Here is a 15,763-nt window from a genome sequence, read left to right on the forward strand (position 1 = left end):
GTCAAAAATCTGCACTTATTATATGGAAGTAGCAAAATATAGTCTTTGTTTTGAAAATGAAAATCAATAGAATTTTATCAGAAGCAGGTGTCTCTAGAGAAGACATCTGGGAACTAAAAGCTTTTTATATACAATTGGTAGATACCATTTAATGGAAATTAATTATAAATGGAAGAAATATTACCAGCCTTAGTATTTTAATCTTGTTGATTTAAGACATTTAAAACTTTTACACATTGAAATAAAGACAAATTGTAAACTGCAGAGCTTTCCAAATACAAATTTGAAGCTCTTGAAAACAGTCCTCTCAATACTCTAATGAGTTACATTTCTAGTTATTCTTGCAAGTGTTTTCTAAAGGACTTTGTGAAAAGCAAAAAGAATTGCTGGCACCACACTCGGAAATGGAGAGGTACAAAATAGATTTAGATAAGCTGATTCTGTGTCAAATTTTTTTTGGGTACTCATTAAAAAAATTCATTTTCCTACCAAAAAAAAAAAAAAAAAAAACTCATCTAAATTTATGCATATAAACACCAAAATGTGATAATTTCCCCCCGCCATGTGATAAACACTTGGTATAAGAAATACTTATTATTTTAAAACATAAAATATAAAAAATATTTTATGCTTGAGAAAGGGAATCAGCATTTGGGTGCCAAATGACTCACACCAAAATCCTTTCAGCTGCAAAGGTTTTATTCACTTTTATACCTGCAAGAGCCTGAAGAGAGAGGCAAGGTTTGAGGTTAGTGAATTCACTGAGAAGTGAGACAGCTGTAAACAGAGACAACAAATGTTGTCTCTTTTTGCTGAAGATGTAGCTTCCTCTGGGCAGTGTTTGTGTACATGTCCCAGATGTTTTCTGAGGACACGAGCTGAATCCCTGCATGACCTCTCAGGGTTCTGCTGAGCCTTACCAGTGACCTCCAGACAAAGATGTGCATTCAAGCACTGGACCTTCCCTTTGGCACAGGGAGTTACCACAATAACTCCATGGAAAAGCAGCTCTTTAGCACCATTCAGACTTGGGAAGCCTTGCACTCCTCTCACTGTGCCTGGGAGGACTGCCTGCTCCTCACTGAAACACACAGCAGGCAAAGGAGGGAAGGATTTCACACAGAATTATGTGTGTGCACACACCTGATATTCTCCTCAGCAAGTTTGTGGTTTATAGTTCTGATGAACTGCTGGGGTAGATGTTAAAATACAAGAGGAGAATCTTTAGAAATAAAGTCTCCTAAAACAGGCCCAGTAGAAAAGTCAACAACTCAGATCTAGCTCAAGGCATCTGCCCAAAGTATGGAACAAAAAAGGGTACAGAAGGAAATATTCTTATTGAGACAGATCTGTGAATTACTTCTGTTCTTAGGAAGGCTTTTCCCTTCTCACACCATGGCCCATGTCCTAACTCCATGGCATTTCTCACACCATACCTGAGGCAACAGGACATTCACCTCATCTGAAGCCTCTCAGTATTATTCCTCTTAATTGCTTAATTGGACTTCAGTCTCAATGCTGACATTCACTTTCTGTGTGTCTGCATATGCAATTTCAGTGGAGCTGAATCCAAGTTCAGCAACCTATAAACTGATGGATATTATCTTCAGTGGCATCACAGAGAGGTTTTTGCCTTTTTATTTTCATGAAATATATGACATAGAAATATTGTCATATTTATACTAGAGTTGTAAGCACTCTCCTGCTCTTTTACTTACTATCACATTGGTAAAGAGCATCCAAGACCATCCATTTCACTGACAGCTTTTTCACTAACATATGAGTCAGCTACTATTTTACTTCAGGATTCATATTCAATGTTTGTTATCCAAAGTCTGGTCTGCCAAGTTATTTTCCTTCTTACTTCGATGTTTGCCTCCAGTCTGCTGGCCTGTGTTTCTACATGTGGTTCTTCTACACCATAAAGTGCACTGGACTCAGGAGGCAGTGCATCAGCTTTTACACAAAGATCTTTTTGTCCCTCCCAGCCCTTTTCTGTTTTGGCATTTTCACATAGTGTCGCTGCTCTGACAGTTATGAAAGGTTAATCATTATGACAACACAGGTATCAAGCAGAAATATTAACCAGCCTATTGCCTGCTCATGCATTCACTAATTATACATAACATGGGACTTTTTACGTAACTTTATACTTCACTAGTCCTGTTCAACATTTCAGGGAGAGTGGAGAGAAAACCCTGTACAGAGCAGTGGATTTCTTAAGGTTTAGGTTGGCATGCACTCAGTCATGGCACCTCAAAGGCTTCAGAGTTTGCCCATCTTTTAGAGATACAGGGTCAGAGGTGATGATAAATTTTGAAACTTTATACATTAATTTTGTGCTTCAAAGCAGCCTGGAAAACATGTGGCATGCTGGGGTTATGGAGCACTGCTGGGCTGTGCTGGCAGCCAGTTCGAGTTGATTACTCCTGTCCAGTGGAGATCCAGGCATCTGCATTGGGAAAAAATGGCACAAGGGCTTTATTCAGGTACAGCCAAGGCAATGTGTTTAGAGCTGATGAGATCTAGGGACTTGAAGACAGATTGGCTTAATCATGAGTTTAATGACTCAGAGTACCAAGGTGATGGGTAATCCATCTTTCAAAAAGAGTGGTCTGGGAGCAGATTGTAAATCAACCAGGATAAAAATTTAGTTGTGAAGCAAGAAAGTAACTATCTTCAGGTGACATTGATGCCTGGGGCAAAGATGGAGTGCAGGAACAACAAAAACTGCAGCAGGGTGATTTCTGTAGAGGTACATAGGTCCAATACGTGCAGCAGTTTCTGATTTGTTATGAGGAAAAAAGAACTTTAAGAAGATAGTGTGGATCACGGAGATTGCTAAGTCTGCAGATCAGTAGAAGAAGCTGCAGGCCTAAAGAAAGAGGGAACTATAAAAAGAGCACTGGTATGTAGCACACAAAAAGACATGCAGTGATTAAAATAAGGGCAGAAATCTGTCTAAAGGGCATTCCTGTCACTGGGGAGCAAACACAGCCATCTTTCTGGAAGGTTTCTTCAGCATAAATATTACATCTAACTGGAGCAGGAATGGTCAAGAACAGTAAGATACAACACAAATGTGTGAAAGAGGCATGAGCCTGCCCTGTGAAGGAGAGTGCCTCAGGTAGTGCATGAGTGGTTAATGACAGACACAGAGATGCTCCTACTCAGAGGAGACCCAGGGAAGCCTGGCACTGGTGCCTTCCTGGATGCTTGTTTATCCACATGACAGAGCGTGTGTGTGTTTTATGTGTGTGACACTGGGGTTGCCACAGGCAGCTGTAGTGCTGATAGTCCTCCTGGGAATCCCTGCCTGGCCTGGGTTCAGATACCTTCAGTGCACAGGTGCAGACTTGCTGTGCTTTGGCCAAGTACAACAATGTGATGCTCTGAAAGCAAATTCTGCTTGAGAGACAACTTTATGGTTAAAATAAGGAATTAGGTGCAAAGCAAAAAGTTACTCTTAAAACTTCATGGGCTATATAAAGATGTGCTGAAGGACAAAGGAAAAGTAAATTGAGTCTTCTGGCATAATATTCTCTAGGCAACCTATTTTGCTGCAGTTTGGTGATAGTATTATAACTGTGTCTCTGTAGCCATTTTGAGTACCTGGAAGCATAAAATAATAGTAGCAGGAATAAATAACCCATTAACTGATTGGCAAATGCTGGTTTGTTTTTTTTTTTTTCCCAATGGTTGGCAAGTAGATATATTACTATTATTTTGTGATCTTTTAATTTTTATTTAATTCTTGCTCTAAAATAAATTCTTCCTACACAGGAGCATTCTAAAAAATAGCAGACTATCTATACTACTTACTCTTTATTTGGTTTTGTTTGGATTTACTCCCTGCACTAATAACATTGCCAATCAGATATGTGTAACAGCACCTTCTAGGCTTAGCTAGCCCAAAACTGCAAACATTTCACATTGAGACAAAACCAGCCTGCTTTAGGTTAAGATTGCTACAAAATAGATTTAAAAAAACTGCTTTTCTGCCAAAGGTCTGTAATTCTTCTTTGTCAGAGCCCTTATCTTCTTTTCCACCTTGTCTTCTCTGTCTTTAAGAGAGCACTTTTCTTCCCTAGAAAACTTTATTGGTTCTGTTTCTTCCAATTAATTATTAACATGCTGGTCTTCAGTAGATTATGTATCTATTAAAACACTGTAGAGAGACTCAGTCTTTCCTATTATGCTTTATGAACTATTTAAACATGCAAACTGAATTTGTTTGAAGTGAAATGTCACTGAAATAGCTAAAAATGTATTCTTAATATTCTGTGAGATGTCTCACCACCCTGTCCAGGTCTGCAAGTTTAGATCAGTGCTGAGCTATATGAATTAGTTATTTTTTCATGTTATGGGAACTGTATAATCTTAGGCTACTCTGAGCTGCCACTGAAGTAGGCTGACAATAAGACTGGAATGACCGAAGAGATCAAATTCCATCCAGAGAGACCTTGACAGGCTTGAGAGAAGGGCAAACCTCATGAAGTTCAATAAGGGGGATTGCCTTTAAACTGAAGCAGGGTGGATTTAGATTCTGTATTAGGAAAATAATTCTACCCTGTGAGAGTGGTGAGGCCCTGGCACATGTTGTCCAGAGAATCTGTGGATGCCTGATCCCTGGAAATGTTCAAGGCCAGGCTGGATGGGGCTCTGAGCAGCCTGGGATGGTGGAAGGTGTCCCTGCCCATGGCAGGGGGATTGGAATAAGAGGATCCTTAAGGTGCCTTCCAGCAGAGACCATTCTAGAATTCTATGATTTCCAGACAAACTGGAGGCATGCTGTGGATATTTTCTGAATTAAATCAGCTTAAAAATTTAATGGCCAGTTAAAACTCTGTGGTCAGACTGTAGGATGTCATAAGAAGACACAACTATTGAGATGCCCATGCTACTAATGAAATACATCAATAAAAATAAACAGTCTCCCAATCACTATGATATCTGCTCAGATTTTTTCTTCTCTCCTGGGGAAATTGCTCAGGGAGCACATCTGGCTCTAGAGAGAAAAGCAAGACCCAAGGAGGGAGGATGTGACAGCTGAGGTGGACTTGGTCTTTATTAAGTTGTGGGGAACTACTAGTAACTACGGCATTGTTATTGTTTTGAAATATTAAAAGGCATCTGGAAAAAGTTAAAAATGCAATAATAAAACAAGATAGTGTTTTTTGATAGCTTTGCTTAACAAACAGAAGGAAAAGAGAATTTTGAAACATGGAGGAACAACTAGGGAAGATAGAGCATCATATCTGAAAAATGAGAAAGAAGAAGTCAGGGTGAAAAAGAAAACAAAAGATAAGAAAGAGGGATTTTATAGTCATTGGTGTTCAGCTTGTCTGCATTAATCCTAGCAGAAAATCCCAGGAGCAATTTTTCCCCGCAGATTAATACAAATCCTTATTTCAAACTGCTCAATTTTTCAGAGCCTTATGTTTTGTTAAACTATCTTTTTTTCCTGGCTATATAGCAAATATTGCTTTCTGTAAAAGCCTACAGCATTAGCTGGAGAAATGGAAGCTGATTCCAAATAGTGTAATCCTCCCTTTGCAATCCATGATGCAGGAGAAGGAATGTGTCTGTAACACCACAAGGGAGTCAGTGCAGGTCCAGGGTGCACCAGGTGTGGTGGGAAAGAGCAGGAGAAAAATGTGGGTTTGGCTGCCATGGTTATATCAGCACCTAATGACCATGGCAACATTTGGTATTGCACTGAAACAGAAGTGTGCAGGAGTAGTTTTCAAGTTTGATGTTCAGTAAAAACTTACTGGCTGGTTCAGGTTTCAGACAGAAATTTATTGAAGCCTCATTTCACAATTCAGTCTGTAATCCATCCCTTAAAAAAGGAACCTGATTTACCAAAGGGCTTGAGTATGAAAAAATTGTGATTTGTCTATGTCTGATTTTACTGTATTGTATTCCAAAGATGACAGCATTTTTTTTAAAGACTGTTGTTGTTTGCTCTGGGATTTCAGAAGTTCCCACTCAGTAAAAAAGATGTTGGAAGGGCTAAACTAATGAAGAATTGAATTATTAGGATAGAACTATGTCATATTCCTTCCAAACCAAGAAGTGTTTATTGAAAAAGGTTTATAATGTCTAGAGCAAAGGTTTAGAATAAATTCAAGGGCACATATTAGATCCTTGCAAACAGCTGCAAGTTTCTTCTGTCTGAAGCTTGTTTTGATAGAACAGGAAATCAGGGCTGCTCTACCCCAGCTCCTCTCTATTGGCTGATATTTAAACCTATATTTAGTTAATCAGCATATCTAAACTGAATACCAGTGGCTCCACTAAATGATATAATCAGTTCTGAAAATATATTTTCCAGATTAAAACCCCAAATTTACTCTTTGCTCCCATAGTTACTTTCTTGCAGTATCTGTGTCCATTTTGAGTGATATTTGGGAACCCACAAAGTGAACATGAGGACTGGATAGCTCACCAAAATTATGTTCACTATGACTATAATGTTACCTTTAAGCCCAAAATCCTAATATAAGGCCCCCTAAATAGTAGTATTAGCATTATAATGTATTAATATTACATTAAAATACTGTATTTATGGTTCCACAGTCCCCATTTTGATATAAGCTAAAATGCTCTTGGGCATGGTAGCTTTGATCTATGTCCATACAGCTTAGAAATTGGATACAGACTTTTGACCAGTCAAAACACAACAGCCTTTATTTTAAAGGTAGAGAACAGATTCCAAATGAGCTCCTTCCTGGACCAGTTAATGCTAAAGTCATAAAACTGTGTGAGCTTTGCAGCAGAACACACATAAAGGTATATCAGAGGGTGTTTTACACAAGAAACAAATCATATCACACATAATATATTTCTGAAAGTAGGTTAAATGCTTTATACATTCACAAAAAAAAAAGACCAAATGTCAAAATAACATAAATGCAGTGTATGTGGTGATGAGTTTTAACACATAAATGAGATCAGAGGAGTAAGTATTTTGGCGAAAATGTGTGAAAGCTTCTAAGCTGAACCAGAAGGACAATTCTGTGCCAGTTTGAAATTGACATATATTTCTACACAGCTATTTCTTTGATGCATCTAGAAACCCATATTTGACACCTTATTTAAAAGATTCCACTCTGTATGAAACAATTCTGAACTAAGTGGAAAATGGCTTAAAGTGCACACTTGACTTTCCTATTGGAACAACGATTTCAGCAGATGGCTGCAATTTTGTCACATGTTCCTGTGATTTCCATAACCCAAAGGCAGCTGAGGAACCATTCCACACTTCAACATTCTTTGAACACAATGTGAGCCCTTCCACAGACTGGGATAACAATAACAATTTTATTTAAATGTGAACTATGTTCATATTTCATTGATTTTAGATGCATCCATTTTTTTTCCCAATACCAATCATAGAACTCAAATAGAGCAAATTTCCTTTCTTATAGCTCACTTCTCCCAGTTAGGTATTGCCATATTTTTTTGCCTTGCTGTCAATAGTTTTTGAGATGTTTTCAGACACAGTTCAAAAGTCCATTGACGTCCTCAGGAAAATGCTGAATTCAGGAGAGCTGTTGTACAAGTGATGCAAACAGAACAGTAACACTTAAATTTGGATGTGCCCACTCTTGGAGTAAACACTGGGGCCTCTAAGGTCATTAATTTTATATGTGGAAACCCAAGGAATTGAAGACACCACTGTCTCCTGTGAAATTTTAAACTGTAAAACACTGTCTAGCAGAACAGCTCTAACAAATTGTTTCCTGTAAAACCTTGGGTCACAATTCTATTCACATAAATCCTGCGAGTTGCTGCAATGTTGATCACCAGTCTCTCTGCTGTGAGAGATCGTAATGGAAATCCTCTTTTTCCCACCATGCAGATGAGGAAATGTCTTTCTTTAAGGCTATTGTGCAGCAGGATATGGAATAGGCCAGGGCAGCATATGCTATTTCAACCTTTCTAGGAATTTTCTGCTGTAAGAATCTCCTCTATTTACAGGAAAACAATTTAATTATTTTTTTCAAATTTGAAGTCAGTAAGAAGGAGTGAATGAAAGAAATGTTTGAACCATCACTTTCCAGGAGGAAAAACATTAAAAGTACTAGGGAAATAAAAGTTTGAAAGAGCTGTAGAAGTTTTTTTATTTTCACATAATTTAATTTTTTTTAAAGTTTCTTCTTTCTTTTATTTGTACATGTTCCTGGATTTTGCTTTCTCTCAACAAAAGAAAAACTATGAAAAATTACAGGAATTACACAAACCCCATTCTTATTATAGGAAGGGTTTGCATTTCTATTTTAATGTTTTTGAAAGTGAGGAAAACAAATGAGCACATACCCAGACATAAAATATTGGCATTACTAGGAATACTGTCCACTGACGGCAACACACTGCTCCAAAAGATGTCTCGTGTACTTCCCAGAGCTGTCCCCTGATTTCCAATGACAGTTGATCTTTGGCTGCTGCTGACTTTTTTCTCCCTTTTTTAGCCTTGGTCCCAATGTGACTTCCATACGAAGTCCTGTGAGAGTACTATGGAGAACTTTCTTTCTCATAGTTGAAGAAACATCAAAGGAATGAGTGGATTTATTCTGCTGAAGTGGTGAAACCTGCCTGAAAATGTCTCGGCACATATCGGAATAATTTATTTTGCTCCAGTTAACATGTGACCTATTTGCATTTTTCTGCATATTCATTTAGCTGTCATCACTGTGGGTGGGTTTCCATTGTCCACTCTATGTCTGAACAGTGATTTGGTAGAAAACACTTCCTACAGCAACATAGGAAAAACTGATCTATAGTAGCCATAAAAACAGGCAAGGTGGAAGAGGGTTTTACCTACAGGTATTGATATTTCATTGCACACTTCAATCCCTGTTGAGCAATTGCTCATAAAAAGAAAATGCTTTGGTTAAGCTGGCAAAGATTAGAAATGCCACATATTACACACCCCAGATAGAACTCCTGGCCTGGAATGTGGGTGCCCCATAAACAATAAATATGACACAGTAAATAGATGGCAGAAAAATCAGAGATGTGAATCTCCTATGTCCTGAAATGGAAACAAAACTGGAATTTCATAGTAAGAGATGGCAATATGACAACGGAAGCATTGAAATAATACTTTTTTTCTGAAGGTTCAAGAACTTACATTTTAGAGGTCCAGAAAATTTCAGGAAAAAAGTTTCTATTTTTCATGTGGGTTTTGGTGTGTTTTGTCTTTTGGAATAGATGTCCCAAATAACATGAAGTATTATTTACTAAAGATGTATGTGGCCAACAGAGCTCTGCAGGATATTTTCATTCTTCTCACAATGCCATCACTTCTCTGCAGCCTTCTATATAAACACCTTGCTTTTTGGAAAAACATTTATTTTTGTATTCTGTATTTTTTGCTTAACGCTACTTGTGTGGCTGAAAATCCTCTCTGAACAAAGCAAATTACAAAGTGTCATTGGAATGGCCAAATTCCATGAAGAAGGACCCAAATCACAGACTCGGAATAACCACAAAATGATGACTAAAAAATTGCAGAAAAGTACTCCCTTTTCTATTCTATTCTAGAATAAGCACTACTGTGCTAAGGAAAGGTGAGAAGCAGAGGAGTGTAGAAGATTCATCCTGCCATCAAATAGTTCCAGCCTCAATGTTAAACCCTGTTCCACAAACACATTGCTTTGTTAAAAAAAGATTTTTCTTCTCTGCTTGAGATTCAGAGTAGGATAAAGTTGAGAAGTTATCTTGTTGGGGTAAACCTCATAATTGGGAATAAACAGCTGGGGATTGGCAAGCTCAATTACTTGTGTTTGCTCACGTACATTCCTCATAAAGAAAGGCAAGAGGAACATTTGCAAACACTGCCCTTTCTGTATCCTAAAGACTTTCTCTCTGTGTGAGTTTGAGCTCTCTTAGAAAATCTTACCAATCTAATATTGGTGAGTACAGAGAGAGGTGTATGAGAACAAAAATATCTCCCAAAATTCTCTTATTGAAAACATATTATGGAACCTTGCATGTATTACACTCCATTTAAGAAATATATTAGAACAGTAACAGTGAAAGTCAATGGTATGTTTGTTTATTCAGGGAAATACAAGATTCAAATTCAGCTGTGTAGGTGGTACTGGCCTCTCTTTAGCTCTGTAGTTTTGAAAAACGCAAGCTATGCACTGTGAAGATTGGCCATGTTGAACATTTATTTTGATATCATTTTGTCTTGCAATCTTAGGCCAGAATTGTTTCGTTAGACACCGATGAGCAGTTTTCAGACATATCATAATTACTTTCAGGTAATTTGGGGATTATTTGAGCAAAACCAGCCCATTGGCCCAAGGCAGGAGGCATTGAAAGCCGTGCACTGGAAGTGGAGACCCCAGCATCCTGCAGACGTAGCAGCTCCACACATCCACCTCACCCAGCAAAAGGTGGGTATCCAAAAACTCTGAGGGGGGCTCTGCTTTCCTTGGCAATGCTGAGACAATTTAGCTTACATGATGGATGATTATGATTATGATTATGAGAGAAGAGAAAGAGATCCAAAGAGTAGTCTTGAGTTTGATTCTGAGGCATCCAAACAAGTGATAAAACAATTTCTTTCTATACCTAATTTGAAAGACTGTGCCATCAGATCTAGATTAGCCTGAAATAGTGATGGAGCTTCATGCTGGCATTGTCTGTACCCATTTCAGAAGAAACTGCGCACTCATAGACTCCTGAGGCATGTGAGTTCTGACAAGGTAAAACTGATTCATGCAAGAGCAGAGGGAAAGAGGCGAGTTAGAGAAAAGCTGTCCCTCACTGAGAGCAGCATAAGCCCAGAGAAAATAATACATATCAAAAGCTAGGGGAAGATAGAGAATAACTTGGCAAGATCCAAGATAGACCCTGATTTATTATACAGATAATGTTCTTTGGCAACTTACAGCACAATGATGAAGAAATTTTCCAGGCTGGGACATAATTTTATACCAATTTTTCAATTTGTTTAATTTTGAGCTTGGCATTGGAATATCAGAAGGAGGACACAATTTGAAGGAGCTCCATTTTGTATATGCTTTGCATCTAAAAAAAAAAGTATTATTTTATTATGAGTTGTTATATACTTGCATGTTTCCCCTGTCAAATTTTATTTTAATTATTTGTCTGTCTCAGTAAGCTTTTCTTAGCATATTTGCAAGAATATGCCAATTTCTTCCAAAGCGGCTGATGAGAAAAACTAACTTAACCTAGAAATAATGGGGTTATTTTTACTACTATTTCAATGGTCCAGTCTTCATTCTAGTCTTATTGTGAAATATATAATCAGGAAGGTGTATTTTGACAGCTCTTCTGAAGCTGAGTAGAGAATAATTAAAGCAAATAGCAATTAACCTGTGTCAGGGAAGGCAACACAAAGTAAGTGCTGCTTCAGGGAAATTTCTGTTGTAAAATCAAAAGGAAAGACAAGGAGAAAAATAGTATTTGAGGCAAGCTGCCAGTCAAATTATATTCAGTATGGTTGATTTAATGTTCCTTCATCTTCCTAGTCAGACTTGTGATCTTGAGAAACATATTAGGAGCTTGCAAGGAGCTATAAATATAGAGGATATAAAATAAAGACAACACTGAAATTTAGGATTAGAAAAATGAAATATATATATATATATATATGCATATATATACAGACTTCTTAAAAATGAAAACAAGACTTATGTAATTAGGCTTAGTTCTGTTATTTATTAAATATGGGCTTTATGCTTTTTTAGTGACTAAATTGCTGAATACACTGAGACATGTCAGTAAAAGCTTTAAAATGGCTATACAGGGTAAAATCAAATTCCATAGTATTCTGTCTCAAGTAATGAGTAAAAGCAGATGTCTCAGACAGACCAAACATGAAATCAGAAACTAGCTCAGTCAGAGAAAGTTTTCTTTTTTTTTCCTTGTTCTTAATAATACCTAACATTTGTCTTTATTTTTTGATTCTTTGAGCTGATGTTCTCATGGACTGCATACTACTCTGCAAGATGCAGTCTGCTGTAATTTATAACACATCATGTCATATGTGAAATGATGATTTATCTTTCCCTCATCTAGATCATTTCACATTTATTTTGACGAATTTTATCTGCCATTTCAACTTCCTCTCCTACGCTCTGTTTTCAGCTCTTTCATACTTCTCATTTGGCAAGGGAGATTTTGAGAGCCTTTTGGAAAGCCAGATATATTATATTAAGTGGATCTTCTTTATCACAGACTTTTTGTCTCCTTCAAAAAAACAAAGACTAAAGATTCATTTAAGTTTTAGTTTATCTGTTTCAATTTTTCTTGTACTTTCAAATTATTTTTAAACTATCGATATCAAATTTACTGTCTTGTAATTCTGTGCCTTCTCAGGACACACATTTATCATATTTTATGTTCCTCAGCCCTCAAGTACCAAGGTGGTTTTGAGCTAGAGCTCATGAAACAGAGCCAGGTCAATTATTGCATCACAGATAAACTTTAGAATGGCTGGAGATGGTCCTGGCAGATCTGCCTCTTGCCTAGACTGATTTTCCTGATGTTTATGTTGATATGTTCCTAGCTATCCTTAGATATTCTTATCTACTTTATACTCCACAGAATGACAACCAAACTGTGCTATGAAGTTAGACCCTCTCATACTCTTCAGGGGACCTCTACCCTCTGCTCATTTGACTGTACATTTTGCTGCTAATGTCAATGGATTTCAGTTGCAAAATTCCAGAATTTAGTTTTCCAACTCAATAGCTGAAGAATAGAAGCAACAGGAAAATCACTTTTACAGACAGAGGAACAGCAAAGTGCTGTTTCCATTTGTCTTTCTGCTTGGTATGAAAAATTGTCTGTACCCCCAAGCATAATACTGCAGAAAGTCTAGTATTGAAAAACCATACAACTTCTCCATATAAAAACATGGACTCTTAAGAAATTCTGGAATAGCTGGCAAGAAGAGTCCCCATCTTTCATTCATCTGCCTTGAGCAGTAACAGAAGGTGCATAAGAGAGATCTGATCCAACAGAATCTGTCACTGTACTTCCTTTAATCAAGAAAACCCTTCTGTACATCTTAAACACAAGAGTTTTCCAAGAAGTCAGAAAATATTCAGAATGCTGCACTGACTACATGAAGTATTACAAAGGGCTCTAGTTGACATAAAAATATATTATTGTTCAGCAGCAGGGAACATGAGCTACTTAGTTGTAATGTCACACTATCAGGTTTAAGGTAAAAGGAACAACTTTAATGTTTGTTTAGTATAAAAAGATAAAAACCCTCAGGAGAATAAAAGAGTAATTTGAGTTTCTGTTGCAGGATGAGTCAGACATTGTAGCAGCAGCCAAGCCCCTGCCGTGACTGAGACATGGGCTGGTGGCATGCACTGCTTGGAAAGCTGGTGAAAGCTGGAGTCTGGAGCCAAAGCACGCTGGAGAATTGCTGTAGATTAATTTCTGTTGGTGTTGAAGGCTGCATCTGTCCTGAATCCTTTGCCTGTCATGACTCTCCTCCTTTCAAGTAGACTGGAAAGAGATAAAGCTGGAAAGACATTTTACTAGGGAGATAAATAATGCTGGGATCTCTAACATCACAAAATAATATACCTTCCCAAATGCAGACTGGAGAACAGGTATTGTCAAAATGGTCCAGTTAATGCAGCTTGTTACAGGTGAAAGACTTCTGCATTTCCAAAGCAAAATGTGTTTTCATTCTGCCATGAATTTTGGTGAAGGGATTAATTTGAAACTGATAGGAGCTCACACATTAATTTTGCTTAAATATCAACAAATAGTAAGTTTTGTTTTCAAAACTTAGATAGCAGGAGAAACAGTCAATAAAAGAAAGTGGGATACAGAGGTTAAGTTATTTTTAAAACAAAGGCAAAAATTGTCTGAAAACTGTATCCCAGGGATATGTGAAAATTAGTAGGTGAGAAATTGTTAGACAAATATCCCCCTCTTGTAGAGCAGAAAAGAGCAAGATGGAAAAAAGGCCGAATCTTGAAGATTTAGGCAAAGCAACGGATGAAGGGGAAGACGTGAGGAAGTGAAAGTTGCCAGACTTTGCAGAGGAAATTAAGAACACACTGCAAACCTTGGACAGCAAAATGAAAGAGCAACGGAAGATGGGAGATTTAAGGCAATGCAGGATATCCTACAGGATATGGGCAGGTTGTGCTCTCAGTAGGAACATGAATGTAGTTTATGGGACTACAGATAGGAGGGTATTAGTGAGAAAGTGTGACAGGAGAGCTGGCAGTCAGATACGAGGACCTGGAGAGCTGGCAGTCAGATACGAGGACCTCCAGACACTCCCACTGAAGGATTTACTATTCACCCCACAGTGATGAACAACCTGGCATGGAATGCTGCAAGGCTCTGAACAGGATTTTAATCATCCCTTCAGATGTGGCTGTAAGGGGCAGACAGCACCTTTTAGCTGCATAACGTGACAGTGGCTGAAGCATGGAGGGAGATGGGGAAATGAGTGCAAGACAAAATTAGGTGGTGGCTTCCCCAGGCAGGGGCAGGGAAACAAAGAGGGACAGAGACAGAAATGACAATCCAGAAGGGTGAGGGCTTGAAAAGCAACACTGAGAACACGAGAGCAATCCAACAATGCACTCAGTCTCTAAGAGCTCAGTGTGGTAACTGTGTGGTAGCTGGATTTTAGGTAAGGCTGAGAAATGAGGCTGTGCTGGAGCTGGGAGCTCAGCAGGGAGGGAGCTGAGATCTCGGTGAGGTTGGGCAGTGACGCCAGGCTGCTTTGGGACAGCTGTGCTGACACCATTCCCTGCACAAGGAGCTGCACGCAGTGACCACTCGGGGCAGGAAATTATTCTAGTATGGAGTGTGAGCTCTCCTTTTCCACATATTAAAGAACTGCACCCATCCTCCCACCACACATCACCTTTAAATGTGTATTCCCATGGCCCAGATGGTCACAGACTGGTGGTGACAGGCAGCAGGCAGTATGGGATCTAAAAGGTAATGTATAAATTGTACATTAAATATTTATATACATTATATATAAATGTAAATATGTGTGAAGTATTATCTAAAAGGTAATGAGGAAAGTCCAGTGCTGAATCTCATACAAACATTCACCCACTAAGATTGGAGTGCTAATGTTTATAGTCACTAATGGTGAAAGCAGGTTTTTTGGGCTAGAGAGACACTTATCTATTACATTTGTTTATTTAATATGGACATTGTGTGGCAAGAAAATATGTAAGAGTTACAGTAGCAAGTTTAGCAATTATTTTTACAATAATCTGTGGATTTCAATCTATTTGTCATTTCCCATTCTGTAGTCAGCAGAACCCAATCATTTTCATCAGCACTTTGAGTGCTACAATACACCATCAAGACTGGAGAAAAATGGGGATATAAAAGTAATCTCTGCAACAGGTAGGGGTGTTTACATATAGATAGCATGTTTAGTTTGATAAATGCTTCTTCATGTAGTCAGATAGTTTTCTAAAAATCTGATATCAAGAAAACACACAGAAGGTGCTAAGTTCCATTTCTGTTTTCTAGATAGAGCAAAATGAACTGAATTTATAAATGCCACTGGTGTGCCGCTCATTGGCCAACATTAAATTCTGAAAATTGTGAAGAAGGACAGCAAAAGAGAGGCTATTTCATTTTAATAGAGAAGTGATGGTTCTGTGAACTTTCTTTGTCATTTCTCATATCAGCTTGTCAAGCAGCATGAGTGAAAATGACACTTGGGAAAAGAGGCCAGCATGGTGAATTTAGTGACAATTTGTTGTTT

The sequence above is a fragment of the Anomalospiza imberbis genome, chromosome 10, assembly GCF_031753505.1.
Source record: "Anomalospiza imberbis isolate Cuckoo-Finch-1a 21T00152 chromosome 10, ASM3175350v1, whole genome shotgun sequence".
Lineage (NCBI taxonomy): Eukaryota > Metazoa > Chordata > Aves > Passeriformes > Viduidae > Anomalospiza > Anomalospiza imberbis.